At 43.5% G+C, this 19,769-nt stretch overlaps 1 protein-coding gene across 12 annotated transcripts in view; it reads right to left on the reverse strand.

The window, feature by feature from the left end:
- Dync1i1 (dynein cytoplasmic 1 intermediate chain 1) overlaps positions 1-19,769 on the reverse strand; it is a 311,790-nt gene that overhangs the window by 163,138 nt on the left and 128,883 nt on the right. The gene's annotated exons all lie outside the window — the stretch shown is intronic.

Below are 19,769 nucleotides of genomic sequence, written 5' to 3' on the forward strand. Positions count from 1 at the left end.
TCATGACTTCCATGATGCCAATTTAAAAAAAAAAAAAAGCCAGGTGGTGGTGCACATCTTTAATCCCAGCACCTGGGAGGCACAGGCAGGTGAATCTCTGAGACCCAACCTGGCCTACAGCAGGACAACCAGGGTTACACAGAGAGACACTGTCTCAGAAAAACAAACAAACAAAACAACAACAAAGACTTCCTCCCTCTTGGCCTGAGAGAGTCTGTTGAAAAAACAACCATCAAGCGACAGCAACGGAATGGCAGCTCGCTGCCCTTGAGTATTTTGTTGAAATAGATTTACAAAACTCCCATGGTGTTGTCAACTATTACATATTTGGTTATATGATTGTTCAAACTGTGGATCACAAATCCAATGTAACTCATTGGATGAAAACACAGTCCATGTTCATTCTGGCTATGGACTGAGTATATTTAAGATGAGAAAGTTAAAAGACATAGTATCTGTATTGAAAAAGGCTCTTGGGAGAAGGCAAATTTATGGTCTTTACAATCATAACCGATCAAAGCCAACAGTGTAGTTAACGAGGCCATGTCAGGGCAGTCAGGGGGTGCGTTTACACATGGTGTCATTCCTTCACTCTCTTTGCTCCTGTGCTGGTCCCAGGACAAGTTTTTGTGCACTCCTTTATCCAGGCATGTTCTGAGGAATAGAGGTGACTTAAAGGATTCCCCAGGAGCTATCAAAAGTTTGTCAATTGTTTACCAATACCTAATCCAGCCACTCAGCCAAACCTCTTGTATTTTCTCAAATCATGACAATAAGTAGATTTTAAATGCAAAAATCAAAGCTCATATACTTTCAATTAATTTATTTTTACTTTGTGAGTGTTTGGCCTGCATGTATATGTGCCTGGTGCTTCCTCAGGCCAGGCAAGGTGATGGGTCATGTGGAACTGGAGTGATGGACAGTTGTGAGCCACCTTGTAGGTGTTGGGAGTCCAGCCCAAGTCCTCTGCAAGAGTAACAACTGTCCTTACCTTTTGAGCCATCTCTGCAGCCCCTAAAATCTTTAAGCTTTTTAACATTCAAAGATAATCATCTTTATTATTGATGCACTCATATGAGTCATTTCTAGGCATATGCATCAAGTAGATAACACCTGATAAAATAGAGCATATAACACGCTTAGATATCTGGTAGCCTTTTTATTTTGTAGTTTTTTTCTGTTTTCTCCCTAAAAAGGTATCATTAAACTGCATCTCAGGTGCTATTACTTCAGTTTATAATTGCACCTTAATCTACATAACTGATATCCTACTCACGGTATTTCTAGAAGATTTATTTTGTGGTATCATAGTCATGCTATAAGGAGCATTCTAATACTTTGGTCTTTTTTCTCGTGTTTTAGCTCATCTGAGGAGAGTTGACTCATATAGACAAAACTGCTCAGTATATAGGTCTTCTGGATGTTTTTGCTTTGGAGAAATGTGCTGCTACACTTATTTCCCATGGCAGTGATGCAGGAAAGCCCTCACCCACACCCATCCCACCCCCGGGGACTATCTCCAGCAGTTAAATATGCGCGTCATGCCTCCTGCTTTGAATTTGGAATTTTAGAATGTATATAACATTAAATTACTTCCATGGATGTTTATAATCTCCTTTTATGAGTTTTCAGTGTAAATATTTAAATGACAAAAATAAAAACTAAAAAGATGAAGCAACACTTAAAGCATTAGGTTCAAATCCAGTAAAACGTAATTCTATGCCATAAAACAAAACTTGCGCTCAAGAGAAGGCAGGTTTGTTCCAAGTTCAAGCACAAATGTCACCGGAGAACACGGCTCTTCCTCAGCGTCTCCAAAGGGTCAGATCATTTTGCAAAGTGCCTGTCAAATTTTGGCTATTTTCTATTTTCCAGAGAGCTGAATGTTAAAATCAATAGAAATGTTACTGCATTCAGACCATCCTTCGAGGGGTTAGACAGACTCATGCCCGCAGCAGTCAAAGCCATTTCTGTTTAGAATCTTGGGACAGAACCTATTCCAAAGTTCCGAATCGCAGCTGGCAGGCTATAATTTCAAGTTGCATACAGGATAATGTGTATTAGTCCATTACTAAACTGTAAGTTGACACCAACCTTTGGAATTGCTTTCTCAGAGGAAATGTTGAAAAGCCGATGCCTCAATCATTTCCAACAGGGCTGGGCAAAACACTCAGACAACCCATTAGATCCTTTCACCTAACATGTTGATGATTTTCATCAAAAGGGAAGTGGAAAGGGGGTGATTAGACACAAATCTTCACTGCCGAACATCCAAACAGGTATTTTTAGGCTCAAGACATTGATAACATATTGGCAAGCCTTGTCCCCACTTACATGAACCAACCCAGCTGCCCAGGCTATCCTAATGGTAATGGACATGTTTCCCGAGCTGGGACAGGACGGTGAGCAGATACTAAGACCTATATTGCAATCCGTCCTATTTTGACAGGCAAAAGGCATTTTTATGAATACCGACGCAAACTTGAAGCCACCGGGAATTAGTTTGGAGTTTTCAGTCACCAGTGCTAGTGCTACACTGCATTCATGTTGTGAGATGAAAGGGTTGCTCTTCGGTGATGTAGAAGCGTCTGCCGTGATTATACTGCTTGGGCACAGCCACATTAGAGTCCAGAGTGTCTTAATGAGAGAGGAGTCCTGTCTCTTTGGGACAGGTTAAAGGTGTAAGCTGCATCAGAGCCTACTCAGTCTGGTGACTTCAGGTGGCTACATGCTAGGACGTCGGTGGCCATGGTCTGGATCACTGTGCTGAGCTAGCATGGTATGTCCTTGTCTTTGAACAGACACATTGGAGCGAATCTTTATTTAATATCAAAATTCTGCAAGTCGTTTCTCATGCTTATGAAAATCTTGAAAAGCCATCTATCTACCATTTAGTCTAGTGCTGCCTGATGGGGATATAGCAAAAGCCACACATGTGATTTAAAATTTCCTAGTAGCCACATTCAAAAAGTAGAAATATAAATAGTATGTTACATTAACGATAAGAACACAGTGATTTCAATAGAGAATCAATGTAAAATAATTGAGTTTTACTACTTTCTTACACTGACTTTTTAAAATCTACTGTGTTTGATGTTTGTTGTGCAAGAATCTCAACCTGGATGGGCACATTTCAGATGCTCAGCCACCTCCTGTGAGCACTGGCCACTACACTAGACGTGTACAGAAATGGGAAGGTGCTGAGGGAGCAGGAGAGATGGCTCTCTGGGAGTGCACTTGCTGCTTACGCCTGAGGAGCAAGGCAGGCAGGGCTGTGGGAGCCTGCAACCTTACCTGGGGAGTGTGGATTCGGGGTAAAGACAGGGAGATGTCTGGGGCTTAAGCTGCAAGCCTAGCTCTAGGCTCCGAGAGAGACGCTGTTTCAAGGGAATAAATAGGTAGTGATAAAGAAGGACACTGGACAGCTTCCTCTGGCCTCGCACACAAGTGTGACTATACACACACACACACATGTACACACACACACACCACACATACACACACATGTACACACACGCGCACACACACACACCACCACACACATGTACACACACCACCACCACACACATGTACACACACACACACACACACCACACACACCACCACACACACATACACACACATGTACACACACACACCACACACACACATGTATACACACACACAGCACACACACACACACACACATGCACACACACACACACACCATCACCACCACCACCATACACACCAAGTCCTCACAAAATTGGTAATAAATCACCATCATCAAATATAGGTCTAAGCAATATAAGGATATTTTGATATTCAAAGTTTGGGAGATTATAAATCATAAACACTGTGTTTCACAAACCCCAAAATGCAGGAAAAAGAAACTCTATGAAGGGTCTCTCTAAACTTCTCTTGCAGTGCCCACATGTGCCTTGTGACGGGCTACATAAAATCAAAACTTCCCTCAATACAGGCTCCAATATGAAAAGCCATACCCTCCGTTATTGTCCCTTGGAAACAATGTAAGGAACACACAAAATTGTCCCTGCACCTTGGTGCCAAGTGCAGATGCCTGGCTTGTCAATGAACTACTAACATTTTGGTAGGCACTTCTCTATTTTAATCCCACTCCCCTCAAGTACCATTTGTATGAGGAAGTCATACAACTTGCAAATATGTACGACTTGTTAGGAGCAATTAAAAGATGTTGACAGATGTTATGGGAGAGTTTAAACTGCTTCCCCATAATAACAGACCATTGGTCTTTGTAGGAAGCTTGTGCAAATGAGCTATAAAATGTAGTTTTCCCACAAAAATGATTCTCTGCATGCCATCTTCCTTCATGCAATACAACCTATAATTTAGTAATAATAATAATACTTCACATGAGGCTAGGACTTCACTGTTTACAAAGCATGGTTTACTCTGTTTCATTAAACTTTAGAAGAAACACTGGGCGGCACAAATAGGGAGATCCGAGAAATACAAGCCCTCTGTTACCTCGTTTCCAACAGTTTACATTTTGCTTTCTTTGTGCACATGGTTTTATATGCAAAGCCCCTGAAGGATGGATCTCTGGCATTTTGATTTTTTAAAATATTCTAAAACAAATATTATCAATGACTTCCATCTGGCTTGATAACTACAGAATATTTGCTTTCCACAACGAATAGGTCAAAGCTACTCAACCCTGGAAGAAGCCACTTCACCAGTCAAAACAATCCCCCTATTATTCAGTAGATTATAATTAAACAAAATGGTGGACTGAAGGCTTTGCTTCTAGAGTGACTACCCTTTGAATTCGCTTTGTAGGAATTCCCACCTGGTGCAAGAAGAGCTAAGCCTTTAACAGATCCCAGCCTCTAACAACAACAAAAACAGTAAAAAGATGGACCTAAATAATTAAAACTCAGGTGGGAAGGTTGATTTTTTAAAAATATTTCAAAAGAATCTGCTGAGCATAGTCAGGAGTGAAGTTTCATGAAAAGAAAGAGTGACCTTAAACCAACACCTTTAGAACTCAAGACCACAGAATTTAATTCTATCTTTAGAGAAAAAATAAGGAAACCAAGAGGCTTGCATCATAGGATAAGGATAAATCTGTGTAAATATTTATTTATTTATTTATTTATTTTGCTTACTCCTTTTATATCCTGCTCACTGTCCCCCTTCTGGTCACCCCCTCCCACAATCCTTCCCCAACCCTCCCTCCCTCCTTCTCTGAGTGGGTGGTGGCCTCCTGTGTATCCCCCCACCCCCCCAACCTGACACATCAAGTCTCTGTGATGCTAGCATCCTCTCCCACTGAGGCCAGAGAAGGCAGCTCAGCCAGAAGAACATATCCCCCCTACAGGCGACAGCTTTTGGGATAGACCCTGCTCCACTTGTTCGGGCCCCACATGAAGACCAAGCTGCACATCTGCTACATCTGTGCTCAGAGGCCTAGGGACAGCCTGTTTAAAGATTTTTTTTAAAGCCAGAGCTCTCTGTTAATTTCCCTCATCTTTTATACCTAAAAATCAAGGAAGCATAATGAAGTACCATTGTGCATGAAGTGACAGACATCATCTGGCCTACAGCCAGCCTACGTTGCTGCTTGTTCGTGTCTGCATAAACACATAAAAATGTTTGTGTCCTGCAGAAACAGCTACACTTGCTAAGGAGATGGCTCAGTGGTTATGGTGCTCATCTCAGAAGCAAGAGCACCAGAGTTTGGATCTCAGGAACTCACACAAAACGCCGGATGGGGAGACAAGACAAGAGATTCTCCTGAGGAAGCTGGTTAGCAGGACTTTTTTTTTTTTTTTGTAATTTCTTTTTTTTTTTTATTACATATTTTCCTCAATTACATTTCCAATGCTATCCCAAAAGTCCCCCATACCGCTGAGGCAGACATCCGGTTAGCAGGACTTAGAACTCTGGGAACGACTGAGAGAGCCTGGCTCAATGAATGTGCTGCAAGAGTGACAGAGGCTGATTCTTGCCATCAACTTGGGACCTCCACATGTACCCACAAATTCTCTTGTCTACACACTAGTGTGATCACACAGGCAAACATGGACACACACATAGAGACACCATACAAGCACATGAAAATGGAAAAACAGACAGCTCTTCTTACCCAGCATGGAAACGAGAAGGAGGGAGCAGAAAGACCCCTGCTGTATGTGTGGTTTGTACTTTTTTTTTTTTTTTTTTTTTTTTTTTTTTTTACTGTAGGTGCCACACATGGAGAACAACGAAGACAGCAAACCCAGGGGGGAAAAACTGAGTTTGGTTTCCTTCGATCAACAGCTCAGTATGGTTGGAAGTCCCCCCATGCCAAAGTAAGCTAACCAGTTGGTCCTCCTCCCAAGAGCTCTACCTTCTCTGTCCCACAGAAATACAAAAGCTGCTCACGTTAAAATGAGGCTTTAATCCATTTCAAAATATACCAGTCTGTGTCAGGAGCTTTTAAATTACTCAGACCATTTTTTTTCAACCCACTGATGTTAAAGAAGAAAAGTAAAATTCCTAATGAAAAATTTATCTGCATTTGATTTGAATGAAGATTAAAAACACAACTTAGCAGCTGTTTGATTTTTATGTCATTCAAATTCCAGTTTCATATTTTTAATTGCTACTATGAAAAATTCTTTGATTGCACTTGATGGAATTAAATTTTGCCTTTTTAATGATCAAACATGGGAAAATTCAAGTGTGTTCTAGTTAAGAACTTAAATTGTTGCCAAGGGTTTAAAAGACAGTAGCACAATCTCTCAGGACATTATTTTATCTCAAGGGTAGATACAATACACAGTAATTGTACAAGGCACTCGCTCACTCAGTCCTTTCAAAATAACTAAACTATTCCTTCAAAGAACAAGACAGGAGTCATTTACCGGGTTCACAGGGAACCCAGGGCCTTACTGCCCATAACCATATTGTGACAGGAGTCATTTGAGAGAGGAAAAAGACACATGCATCACCACTCACTGTGTGACAGTCTCAAATGTCACTGGTCAGTCAACAAGGTCATAAATGTGGTACATATTCAACTCTTGGGCTTTCATTTTGTAAGATGACCAGCGTGTTTGCAGACGAGAGAAATGCAGGGAACTTACTGATTTATCAAAGACCCGAGGATCACACAAGAAATTTCCAGGAGGCCCAGACCATGTATTTCTTACTGTAGGCAGAAAACCCTGTGCACATTGTATCTGAATACCAAGAAACGGGCATGGCGTCTTTGGTCTGCAGCGAACTGAGAACATAATGGGTGAAATGAAGGGGCCCTGGGATCCCACAAAAGACTCTCACCCAAACAGCCTCTTATTCTGTCGAGGTTTGGCATCCGCAAGGATCTGTAGGATTCTGAAAGTTTCACAGCCACAAGGCACTACATATAATTAGATTCCTCAGATCACCCCACTACATTTTGCAATATCCATAATAAATTTTCCACCTCATGTGAGCTGTTGATTCTAGATGAAAGGGTCATTTTTTTCATCTCAGTGGAAATATATTTTACTTTCTTTTAGGAGCACAGTGCTTATTAATGCAAGAAAATATAATTCCATTTTGAGGCAGACTCTGATGACTGATTTTATGAGACAGCTATTTTGCCATCCCAGAGGTGGAGAGGATATTTGGATATTATCTGTTAGTGACACACTGAAAATTATATAGTTTTTGAATAAGTGTTAAACTGGCTCCTCGTGGTGGCCGCTCAGAGTTCTCTTCTGTATAAACGGTCACCACAATCCTTACAACAGGAAGCTACCCTATCTCGGAGAAACACTTTCCACAAAACAGAATATTGAATCTATACACGGCCACGCTAGTCATGGCTCCAACTGGGAGAGACATTTTCCCTCTATCTAATTTAAAGTCATACAAACCTGCTAAGGGTTGGGAAAGAGAATTCCATTAAGATTTAGAGCTAACACATAGCAACAACGATTGCTTTTGAAAATGTACTTTAAACTTTCTATATCTGTTTTCGTTTTACAAAAACAGTTGAAGATAGTTCACTGTCTTCTTACACAACTCCCATCACTCTCCAGGGATGTGTCACACTAGTCTGTCATTTGCTTCAACTTTTATGGTCACATGTTGTTATTATCTAAAGTCCACGCTGTGGGCACATTTCCTCAGCTCTTTACCCGATATCTTTTTTCTGCCCCAGGATCTTACCCAGGAAAACACACTATACCTAGACTTTTAGGTCTCCTAACAGTTCTTTGATCTGGATGACCTTAAGAGATAAGAGAAGTGCGTGCCTAGATTGTGGAAGATGTCAGTTTGGGGTAACGTTTTTCACGATTAGACTGGAGTTGGGGTGGCACATAAGGGCAGTACATTCTTATACTATCACACGTGCTATTGTTACAGGACCACAGACCTCAGCACAAATGACTCCATGATGCGAGTGCCATTCAGGCTGTAAAACCTCAGCATGCAGACAGCATCACCTGCCAAAACTACAACAAAGGCTTAATCCAAAAGTCCACAGCTCTGGGAAAGTCTCAAAATGTAATCAGCTTGCTTTTTTTTTTTTGCTTTTTTTTTTTTTTTTTTGCTTCTGGTGAACTCTTCTTGTTAACTGGAGTATGTCAACCCAGAACATGGTGGTGGTGGGGGTGTTGCTTAAAAGCTCAACCTGAGAAAGGTTTGGTGCTACACTGGGGGGATCCCCAAACCCCTTTATAGCCGTCAGCTGGCCGGGTAATAAAGACCTTCTATTGGCTGAACCCATGCCTGAGCAGTCTTCTCTGGTGAGGACCCCACAGCTGGTCCCAGGGCAACTGCTGTTGCTGCAGTGGACCGTGGCCTTTGGGCTGAGGTCTTGCCTGGTTTCTTGGCCAGGAGGTCACTCTTTACCCCATTTCCCACTCTATGCCCTTGGTCAGGAGTTATCTGAAGGGCTGCAGGTGGTGTTTCATGGCCTCCGCCCGAGACACTGTCTACCGAGAAGCTCCTGTCTGCGTCCTCTGGGCTCATCCCAGCCTTTGGTCTCACGCAGGGTGAGCATCTCACACTTCCACCACCACCTGGAATGTGCGCCATTTCTGTTCAGAGTGTTCTGGCTTTGACACTAGCTGTGTTCCCAGTTTATTCTTAAAGATTCACTTTCAAATATGTTAATCCATCTTTCCGTTCTTGTGTCCCATCTCCCCAGGTTGTACAAGACAAGAACATGCCAATTTTCATGCTGATTTTTCAATGCTTTTAAACATCAAGGCCAGGTCTTCAGGTCTGCCACATGCTGTCTGTCGCATATAAAGGCATTGGTTGAGCTTGTCCTTTCTTGGTGGACAATCACGTGCTTAGCATCCATTGGTTTCTCTTGTTTCCAGCACTGGCTGCTACAGCTTTCCACAAACAGCCAGCCTCACACTCTTTCTTTGACTTTGCTTCATGTATTTTCCTCCAAACACTGCTTTGTGAAAAGAGACCATTTTTTTCCTTTTTCTTTTGCAAACCTCAAACCTAACTAACCCCGTTTGTGAAATTAACCCATACTTATAGAAAGAAAAATGGAAATCTCATGGCATTTACAACCGAAATTAGCATGACAAGCCTTTAACCGTCTAGCCTGCAGCCAACTTGTCTCCCTTTAAAGGGACATTGAGCCAGCCATCAAACCTCATATCTAGATCATGTTTTGACTTATTTGAGAGTAGTGCAACTCACAGACAACATCTCTTACATATTTCACTAGAATTCACTGCTAATTTCCTAGGGTCACAGCCTCCCATAAATAGATATGGAAACACAGCAGAGTTAATATTGAGGAGCCACTACTGCAGAACAATTGAATCATCATTCATGGTTATTTTGGGGTCTCCTGTTTTACAAAGGAGCAAAGACTTTTGTCTCTCCCATCTTGTCCTCATGGTGCAGTTTCCAGGACTTTAAGCAGTACTCACAAAGTCCTCACAAGAGTGAAATCCTGAGAGGCTCTTATGTTAAAACAGAAAATGCAGGAATCCAGGGAAACAGAACCTGTTTCTTAAGTGAAGACATGCAAACCATGGTGGAAAGGAGAAATAAATTAGGATGGGGTTTGTGAACACAAGTATGTGTTTGAAATAAGGACTTTAAGATGAGCAAGCATAAAGGGGAGTAAGATGTCAGCTCTAAACACATCTTCCCGTGAGGCCCCGGCAACCTTCTCTTCACCTCTGGGTTAGTTAAGCTCGCTTTCTTTCCTAAAGGATTTCTTTGGCCACGCAGCAACATACCGGATAAAGAAAGCCAACTGGTAGAAGATGGACGCACGCACGCACACACGCACGCACGCAGGTACGTAGGCACGCACACAGCGTGCACACCTGCGGCTTCCCTTGCTGCTTCTGCATCCATCCACACCTCTGTCTTTGTCCTCCTGAGCTGGAAGCTGTCTGCCAGGACTTGGAAGCACTTCAGCTGTAAGGAGCTTCAGGCGATAGAAGAAAAGTTAGAAGACTAAGGGAAGACTCCAAGGGAAACCTACAGTAAAGCCATGGGGGCCGGGGGTCACATCAGGGCTTGGTTGGTGCTGACCACAGAGCTGAGAGAGAAGGCGTAGAACATGCGTTGTGGGTGTATGAGGGGCTGTGAGAAGAAGATGGATGAAAATTAAGTTAGCTGACTGGCCGTTGAGTGAGAAGGGAACTGAAAAGGACTCATCTACAAACCAGAAAAGCAAGCAAGGTTTTATTTTCTTTCCCCTTCTTTCCCCACCCCCACCGTTTGAGAAAGGGGACATGAAGGCAAAAGGTGAGCTGAGCTCCCTAAGGCCACCCAGAGAGTTCCCCTCAGCGCCCCCTTCTCTTGAAAAGAAAGGTTTACTTTAGATACTCAAATAGACATTTTCAAATGTTTCTCAATTCCGAAACCTCAACCACTGGTCCCCGTGTTTACCGTTGAGGATTGCACAAATTTCCCCTGCTCCTGTAGGCTTCATCTCAGAGACTGATTGATTGATAATGCTACTGCAGCCCCCAGGCCAGGGCCAGAACTTTCTCTGAGCCTACAGTCGCTAGCTAGTGGACACATTTTTCATGCCGTGGAAGGACAGACAGACGGCTGCAGCCAGCTACGAGGCCAGCCAAAAGTGTCACCTACCAGCTAGTGCTCAATGGCGGGGGGTGGGGGTGGGGTGGGAGAAAAACCACATGAAGGGGAGCTCAGATGCCCTGGGTGGGATGCATCAGATGCCTTCCGCAGGCACGACCAAAACAGGCACACTCAAAAAGATGAACGACGGTCACGTGTCGTTGCTTGGATAGTGCCTGTTTCAACCTAACACTTTGAACATTCACATGGTCCGGGGTGTCTGGCGGGCGGGGGAATTGTGCAGAATACGAGCTGGGGAGGTTCCAGCATTTCTTGGTAAGAAATGCTTAGCTGAAGCATTTTCTTTGGAAGAAGTCTTCGCAGTGTGTTGGCTGGCTAATTCAGTTTGCAACGGTTTTTACATGGCGGTTTATAAAACACAGAGGGACTGTCAATAGTTCATCTCAAAGAATGGAGGTGTGAGGCAAGGGTGGAAAGTTCCCTTTGGATGGCTTCAGAGAGTCTCCACAGGGTGTCAAGACACATCTGCACCCTGGGAGAATGCGTTTGAATCTGCAAAAGTCTTACCTTGTACTTCTCCCCTCCCCCGGCTTCAACCTCCCCACAGACCCCTCGCAGCCCACAGCTCGGGAGGCCAAGGCTGCATAGATATTTTCTCATCATTACACCAGGTCAAGGAATAACTGGCAAGGCCAGTTGGAAAGTGAAAGTGTAAACAGGTTTTTATTTCCCCCTTCTTCTGGCTCTCCATGAATAGAACTTTCACATCAGAACCTCAAGCTGATGGAAAAATTAGATAATCACACTGGGTTACCTTCACCTCCCAAAGCCATCCTTACTGTGGGTCAGTTAAGGGCGCCTCAGACACGTAAAGAAAAAGCAGTAGCCTAGCTTTACTCTTGGTTTTTGGATCGAGGTAGCAAAAGACACGAAAAGACAACTTTGAAGTATTTCATCCAATTTTCTCACTCTGATTGCTTTAACTAAACTAAAATAATTCCCATGTTTTCAAAAGAGCTGAAACCAGGGTGCCAGCGGTTTTCCAAAAAGCGAGCCAGCAGCGCCGCCTACTGGCTGTTTTCTGAACTAATGCAGGATTTAAAAAAAAGATATTATTTTGTATTTATATAGCGCCTTCTTCAAGAAACTTTTAAATGCTTTACAGAGTTCCTCTCTAATTAATCCCCACATCAACCCTGTGAGGTAGGTATTACTCCCATTTACAAGAGGGAGACTGAAGCACAGAGAGGTGAATGCAGGATTGAAAGCGGGGCTAAGAAGGGTTTAAGAGATAAGAGAATGAATGTCCAAAAGAAGACATATGCTAAGGAAATTATTTGTACTCACATGTTACAAGTTAAGTGAGAAACTTTAGCTATTCTAAATGTAATGTAAGTCTGTCAGAAAGATGAGAAAATGTGGTTTATAGCATGCAAATGTCTACTTTATCTTTTTAAAAAATATATACACACTCAAATTAAAATTCTTCTTCATCAGCAACTGCACAATTAAACACATAGTGATATTCCTGAAATTCACATAATTTAAACAAATTTCACACCCATTCCCTAGGATCTGCATACAAATTCCCAGTTTCACATTTAGAACAATAACAAGAAGCTTTTTACTGGTCCTGAAGTCCCAAAGCCCACAACCAAGGGACTTTAAATGGCAAGTATTGTATATATATGTGTGTGTGTGTGTGTGTGTGGTGTGTATGTATATGTGTATGTATGTATAATGTATATATATAGTACTTGAGCAAGATTTTTAGTTACAAATATTCCCATCAGTGACTGCTCTCTCTTAAATAAGTATTTCAAATATGGGGGATCAGTGTAACTCCTAAATGCTCTGTCAGGCAGGCAGAGTGCTACAGCTCCAGGCACATCCTCCCAGAGACAACAGCTCAAGGCTTTCCAGGTGCACTGACTTAAAGTAGCAAAAGCAGTTGTATACTTTCTCTTCCTGTTGGGGAGTCCAGTCCCCACCCACCTTTCCTATTACTGAGTGAGTGAGCTGCCAGGCGCTTTATTTCCTCTGCCTGTAAGCTGCACAGGAACCCGTCCTGTGCCCTAACTGTTGTTATCATGCTGTGTATTGCTTGTATACAGAAATAGGCTTCACTCTGACATTTGCACACATATATCTACCAGGCTCCGCTGTGTGCTTACCCTCCACACTCTCTCTTGCATCCCCTGATTCCCCTCCTTCTCTGTGCTTCCTTAGCACGCCCTGGCAGTGCCCCTCCACACTCTCTCTTGCATCCCCTGATCCCCTCCTTCTCTGGGCTTTCTTAGCACGCCCTGGCAGTGCAGAGAGTCTTTTTATTAGCATGACACTAACGCTGAAGAGATACCAAAGGAAAACTGGTCAAGGGGAATATTCTGACATTGCTGATGTAGGAATCTGCATACATAAATTTACAGAGTAAAAAGTAAAACCTTTAGATTTTAATTTTTTGACAAATAAGAATTCCATTCTGTGAACCCATGACTTTCCCTTGACTGATATCTATCATAGAGCCATTGAAAGAAACCCACATTGAATATTTGATAGCTTCTCTTACCTTGCTTCATACTGTTTTATAGAGATGTATAGAAATATAACACCCTACCTTGGGTCCAGAAAATATATGTTAATAAGGAAAGTGAAGGACCAGAGAGACACATGTTCAAATACCAACATTTACTCTACACAGGTATATGAATTTTTGCCAGCTACAGCCTTTTTTGGACTTGATGTGTAGAGACCAGCTGGAGCTTCCAGAATACAGAATTTAGTGAGGGACAGCTATCACTATGTATTAGTAATTAAATGTTTATTCTCCACGGGTTCCTTTGTGAATAGAGAAAACACTGCTTTCTGAATTAGGAAGTGCTCTGCTATCAAGCTAGCACTGAAGGGAGTAAACGAAGATGAGCGTTCGTGTTTCCTGTCTCATTTAAGACATAGGATTGTTCTGTCCAAGGTCATGAATGGGTCTAGGGCTCTCGAGGAACACAGAGCAGAAAATGGGGTGCTGTGAGATTTCTCCTTTCCTCACAAATCAAAAACAGAAGTCTTTTAATCAAAAGGAAGGCAGTAAATTAAAAAGAAGTATGTGAGTGGCTTATCTGCCCAGTCTCTACCTCAGATCCTGACTGCCAGCCTGTTGCCCTCTCAGACATGTCTTCTCCAGACAGAGGCTGCAACGCCATGTGCTGTGGCCATGGTGCTGGGCAAAGGCTACAAGGCCATGTGCCACAGTTGGGTATGGCTGGCACCCAGAGGAGAGAGTACATTCGTGAGCTCCATGGAATTTAAGGAAAACATGAATTAACACAAGTGCCAATTCCTCAAAGGCAGACTTCATTCTCAAATTGCATGCCAGCGGAGCCACTAATAAATTATTAGGTATCTTCATTCTGAAATGCTTGTCCAACATTAACTAATTTGACCATATGATATTTTCAAAGGGGTAATTATCATTCTCATCTCATCTCATTTCGATGGGGAAATAAATCAGAACGATCATCACATTTAAAAGGGAACATTATTTCATATTGTGACTAATATCATCTTCAGTTACTAATCTTATTAAGGGGTGAAAATGTTCTATCCACACATAGGAATGGCATGGCTGACCTAATATGGGTAAGGCATGTACTTTGAATGTCCTATTTAAAAAATTTCCTTTTCTTAATCTGCAACCTACAAAATTATTACAAGCATCTTATGAAAACAACCAAAATAGAAAAGAATACACAAGAAGGTTGGGAGATTCTGTCTATGGAAACAGTAGGGGATGTGTAGGGATAGCAGCCAGGCCTGTCCTGCCAAGGGAAGGGCTCCAGGCTTCCCAGAGCAGAGGAAATGAGCACAAGCACACGGCCATGAGAGGCAGGGAGCTTGGGTTGTTTTTCTCCAGGAGTGACAGATTAGTGCTTTTGCCTGTTGTCTAGCTTATCTGACAAATGCAGAGCAGGCTGAGGCTAACATCGAGCCACAAAGGAACTCTGATATCTGGGAGTTCTACATTGGGGCATCTAATCGACTATAGACATAACATAATTTCAAAGCTAATCTCTATCCCAAAGATTCACAGATAATATATAGTATCTGTGTTGTGTTCAATGTTGTGAGTTACCTACACAATTTAAAGAGTGTGGTAGGGTGTACACAGGTAGCATCCAGACACTACACCATTTTTCTGTAGGGAACTTCTGCATGCCCAGACCTAAGTGTCCAAGGCAGGGGCAGGGGGAGTCAGTTATGAAACCAATTCCCCAGGATACTGTGGGATGTCTGTATATAGTTCTGGCCACAGAATAGGTCAGAGCTGAAAGGCTTACAAGCAGGGCACATGCATGATTCAAGTGAGGATCTGAGTTCTCGGCCGCTGCGCCATGGATGGATATTGGTTGTGATGTGCAGGTTTTTGTTTGTTTGTTTTGAGTTTTACTTATTTCATGTATATGAGTACACTGTAGCTGTCCCTGGCACACCAGAAGAGGGCAGCAGGTCCCATTACAGATGGTTGTGAGCCACCATGTGGTTGCTGGGAATTGAACTCAGGACCTCTGGAAGAGCAGCCAGTGCTCCTAACTGCTGAGCCATCTCTTCAGCCCTCATCTGATGAGTGGAGACCTTAGAACAGTTTGCATGACGTCTTCACGGATTGCCCAGCCCCAGAGTCATGGGCTTTGCTGCTTCTCTTTCCCCCGACATGGCAGAAGTGCTGGACAGAAATAATGGAAGGGATGAAAGACTTTGTAGTCACGATTCAGAGTGTTTCAGTCCCTTGTGACAGGAAAGCCACAGTGGAGCAGCTTGATTCCTGGCAGGAGCAGGTGACAGGGGTTGTTCCCATCACATTGGAACAGGAAGTGGAAAGAGGAAGAAACTAGGGGCCCGGATATAGCCATCAAGGGTTCTCGGCTGGTGACACATTTCTGCCAGGGAGGCTGCACTTCCTGAAGGTTCTAAGTCCTTCCAAAGTTGCTCTGCCAGATGGAGAACAAGCTTGGATATGAGCCTGGGCGGGGACATCTCAAATGCAGATGAGAACAAGGAGCACCCTTGCTAGTCTCCAGAGTGCTCTCATCAGCCATGTGTAACTGGTTGATGTGAGCTTGAAACACAAGCTGCACCTTTTCTCCTTGTTCATCTTCTTGGCTGTGTAGACCTTTTGGCACCGTGGCTCTCCAAATAGTGTCCCTACAAAGTGTTGTCCTGAAACCTACTATGTGCCCATTTTCTCAGGCCTCATGTGAAGGATGGGTCTCAGCAGTCTGAACTGCGGGAGCTCTCCAGGTGACTCTGATGCACGCTCAGGCTCTTTGCTATCTTCCTTGCCACTTCAGTCAGACCTTAAATAGAAGCTTGGGCCTCAGATTCTCTTATGAGCCTGATCTCTGACACACAGGTATGGGGAATATTGCCCCTCCTGTGCATTCATCTCTCCCATCACCTCTGGTCAGCTGCCTTGACCCCAAGAAGAAGCGTACAACACACACAGGCACTGCCTCTGTGAGACTTCTCTGGATTTGTATCAGTTCATTTTCTCTTCCTGTAACACAAGGCCTGTGGCTGGGTAACTTTACAAAATAAAGAGCTTTATTTGACTAATAGTTGTGGATATTTAAAAGTTCACACCAGCCTGGCTCCAATGGAAATTTTTAGGCAAGAGGTATTACACAGAAGCAAGAGAGAATGATGGCATGGCGAGACAGGAAGCTAAAGCAGTTAGGGACCTGCCAGGCTCATTCTACTGCAGCAACCTTCTTGGGTAACTATCTCAAGCATGCCACAAGAGCTATCTTAGTGACACTGAAAAAGATTGATTTATGTCTTGGTTGAGTTGAGTTTGTGTCTACCATTTGCATGCAAGTGCCCTCTAGGGCCAGAAGAGAAAGTCCATCTAAGCTGCCTCTCCCTGGGCTGCCTTGTTTGAGGCTGCGCTTTGTCCTAACTGTGCCTACCTTTTCCTGTCTCAGAGCTTCTTCTGGCTTCTGCCCATTTTGCTTCCATCATTGACAGAATGATTGTTTTTAACTGGTGGCTGATCTCTCTAGTTTCTATCAGTCTTCTCTGTCATCTTTAACAGCAGCAGTTTTATTACATCTCCCCTGCCCACGTCTATGTCATGCTCAGCACTTGTCCGTCCTGCTATTGGCTGAGTCCAGCTGGGCTGCGTCTGCACCTGGAGAAAAATCCTTTCTCAGCCTCCTTGGAAAGTCAGAGCACTGCAGCACTGCTGTCATGGTGCTGTCTGTGCTCGCCTTCCAACCTAACAGACTCCACAGCTTCCACACCCTATACTAGTCAATAGTGGTCAGGGAGAAGAAGGTATGAGTGCAGATGATGAAGCCCACCATTTATTATGCACTGATCACAAGCAGCAGTGTGATGGATGCATATATCTTATTTACTATTCAAACAACCACCTGAGAAGGTGCTATTGGTACCTTGACTCTACAGGCAAGAGGGTTGTGAGCTTTTCCATGCTCACTGAACTGGAGAATGGTAGAGAAGAAACTTGAACCCAGGTCTGTAAACTATAAACATCCATAATCTAAGCACTGGACATTACTGCTCCAAGTATCACGGCCAGGCATCCAAAGCTTACCACACCTGGTACCCTGACCGTGTACCCTTCTACTTTGAACCCACTTGCCTGCTTTCAAACTCTTGCCAATGTTAGGCTCGCTCTCTGTGAGACCCTGCCCTTCCTTTTAGTTTCTTCTGATTTTAAGCCATACCTTACAACCTAGGCTCACACTTATCCCTTCAGGGCTAACACTCTGCCTTAGTGGCAAAGAAGAAAGGCTAGGTATGTCTGATAATACAATGGAAATACAAAATATCTGCCTATTGAGCACAAAATTCTGAATGCCTCTGCCTGTTCATATGGGCAGGAAGAGGAAGCAGGGATCAAGTGATACAGAAATCAATTTAGAAAGTTTTCAATTTTACTTTTTTAAGAGGTGGGATGCAGCAAAGGCTGGAGTTGGGGTTTTATCTCTTGGGTGATTAAAAGGAGATATGAATAAAAAAATCCATAGGTCCTAAGACGGATTCAGCATGGAGTGAAAATTGGAGGGAGAGAGAATAGCCCCAAGTTCTATGTCCAGGACAAAGCAAGGAGCAGTGTCTTCATGCTCATAGCATCCTTGCTGGAGCAACAAAGTAGAGGTAAGGCCAGGACAAGTCTCATAGTCAGAGATAACCCTGCAGCCATGCTCCTGATCTGGGTTCCCAAACAGCATTTGCTAGAGATGTCCTTACATGGGGCATGTATGTGTTCATACACGGGCTGGCGCAGATGAGTGCCATGTTTTGTTTGTCAGAGCTCTGTAGTAGTGAGTACTGTAGCTTATTTGACATGGATGTTTAGCATTAATCTACATTCTTGCTCCATATATATTTTATATCGTTAGCAAATTAGCCAAGATATCAGTCTATCGGCAGTTTACTGTGTGCTGAACACTATCTTGGACACTGCACAGAGACTGGTGAATCAAACAGAATGGGCTCATAGAGTACACAGAAATGTAAGGACTCACAGACTAGAACATGGGACTCCCCCTCACATGGAAAGGGGGAAGTGAGGTTATAGGTGGAAATTAGCTTACTAATTAGAAGACGTGAGACAAAGAGAGTTGCATGGATTATCCAAGTACATCTAATATCACCAAAAGAAAAGATTCCTTTCGTGTAGCAGAGACAGGATTCAAGAAAGCACCAGCAAAACAAGTTGATGGCCCATTCCTGAGTCTGAGCATCCAAAGAAGCTGAGAGCCATGAAATGTGATGATTTCAGAAGCTAGGTAAATCAGAGCAGACTCCACAGCAGCAGCAGCAGCAGCAGCAGCAGGGACCACAGGCTTGCCACCACCTTGAGCTTAGCTTGCTCTTGCTCACATTAAGCTTCCAATGAGCAGAAAGGCAAAGCAGCTCACGCATGAGGTCTGAAGCTACTAAATTTGTGGTAATGTATTGTGGTACCACTAAAACCCCTGCATTTTCCTTGGGAGCCAATGACTGACCTGGGAGTAGGGATTGCTAATAAACTAGTAAACTCACAGTTAACTCATAACTAGAGGCCAAGTGCCAAGAATGCACAGGACAGAGAGCACAAAGGGAAAACTTTAGAATGTCACCACACTAGGTGAGTAAGGGAATACACCAGGCCACAGGATGGAGCTAGGGAGTGAGGCAACCCTTCACTGTCAGGTGTTGAGTGTTGAAACACAAGCCCTGTCTGAAACCCAGCATGAATGATTATAACGTGATCAGTGCTCATGATGACAGGAGCCCAGCCCAGGAACTCATCCCATAGGCAGAACATGTGACTTTTATGCTAACGGCCAATCACTAACTGTGCCAGGAGTCCTGCCACCGGGTATGGGGGAGGTCAGTGCTCCTGGTGGCTGGGAGTGTGGTACAGTTGGCATAACTTCTATAGCCCTCAGGTCGGAAGATAGTCAACTCATCATCTGCATGTCAGGAGAATGACATTGGGTTAAGAGAAAGGTAGGGGAGGTGACAAGGGAAAGAGGTACACACCCCCAAAGCTGCATAAGCATCTGTGGTTTAAGAGAAGGGCACCATGAAAGACAACAGAGTCAGGGTTTACCAGCTAAGTTAAGGAAGCTGTGTGTGTGTGTGTGTACGCGTGCGTGTCCCTGAAGGGATGGCATACAGGTTTAGCCACTTGCCTTCTCCATTTAAAAGCACTAGAAAAGGCAGAGGAC

This window comes from Mus caroli, unplaced genomic scaffold, assembly GCF_978045245.1.
Source record: "Mus caroli unplaced genomic scaffold, Mus_caroli_1 scaffold_7, whole genome shotgun sequence".
Taxonomy (NCBI): Eukaryota; Metazoa; Chordata; class Mammalia; order Rodentia; family Muridae; genus Mus; species Mus caroli.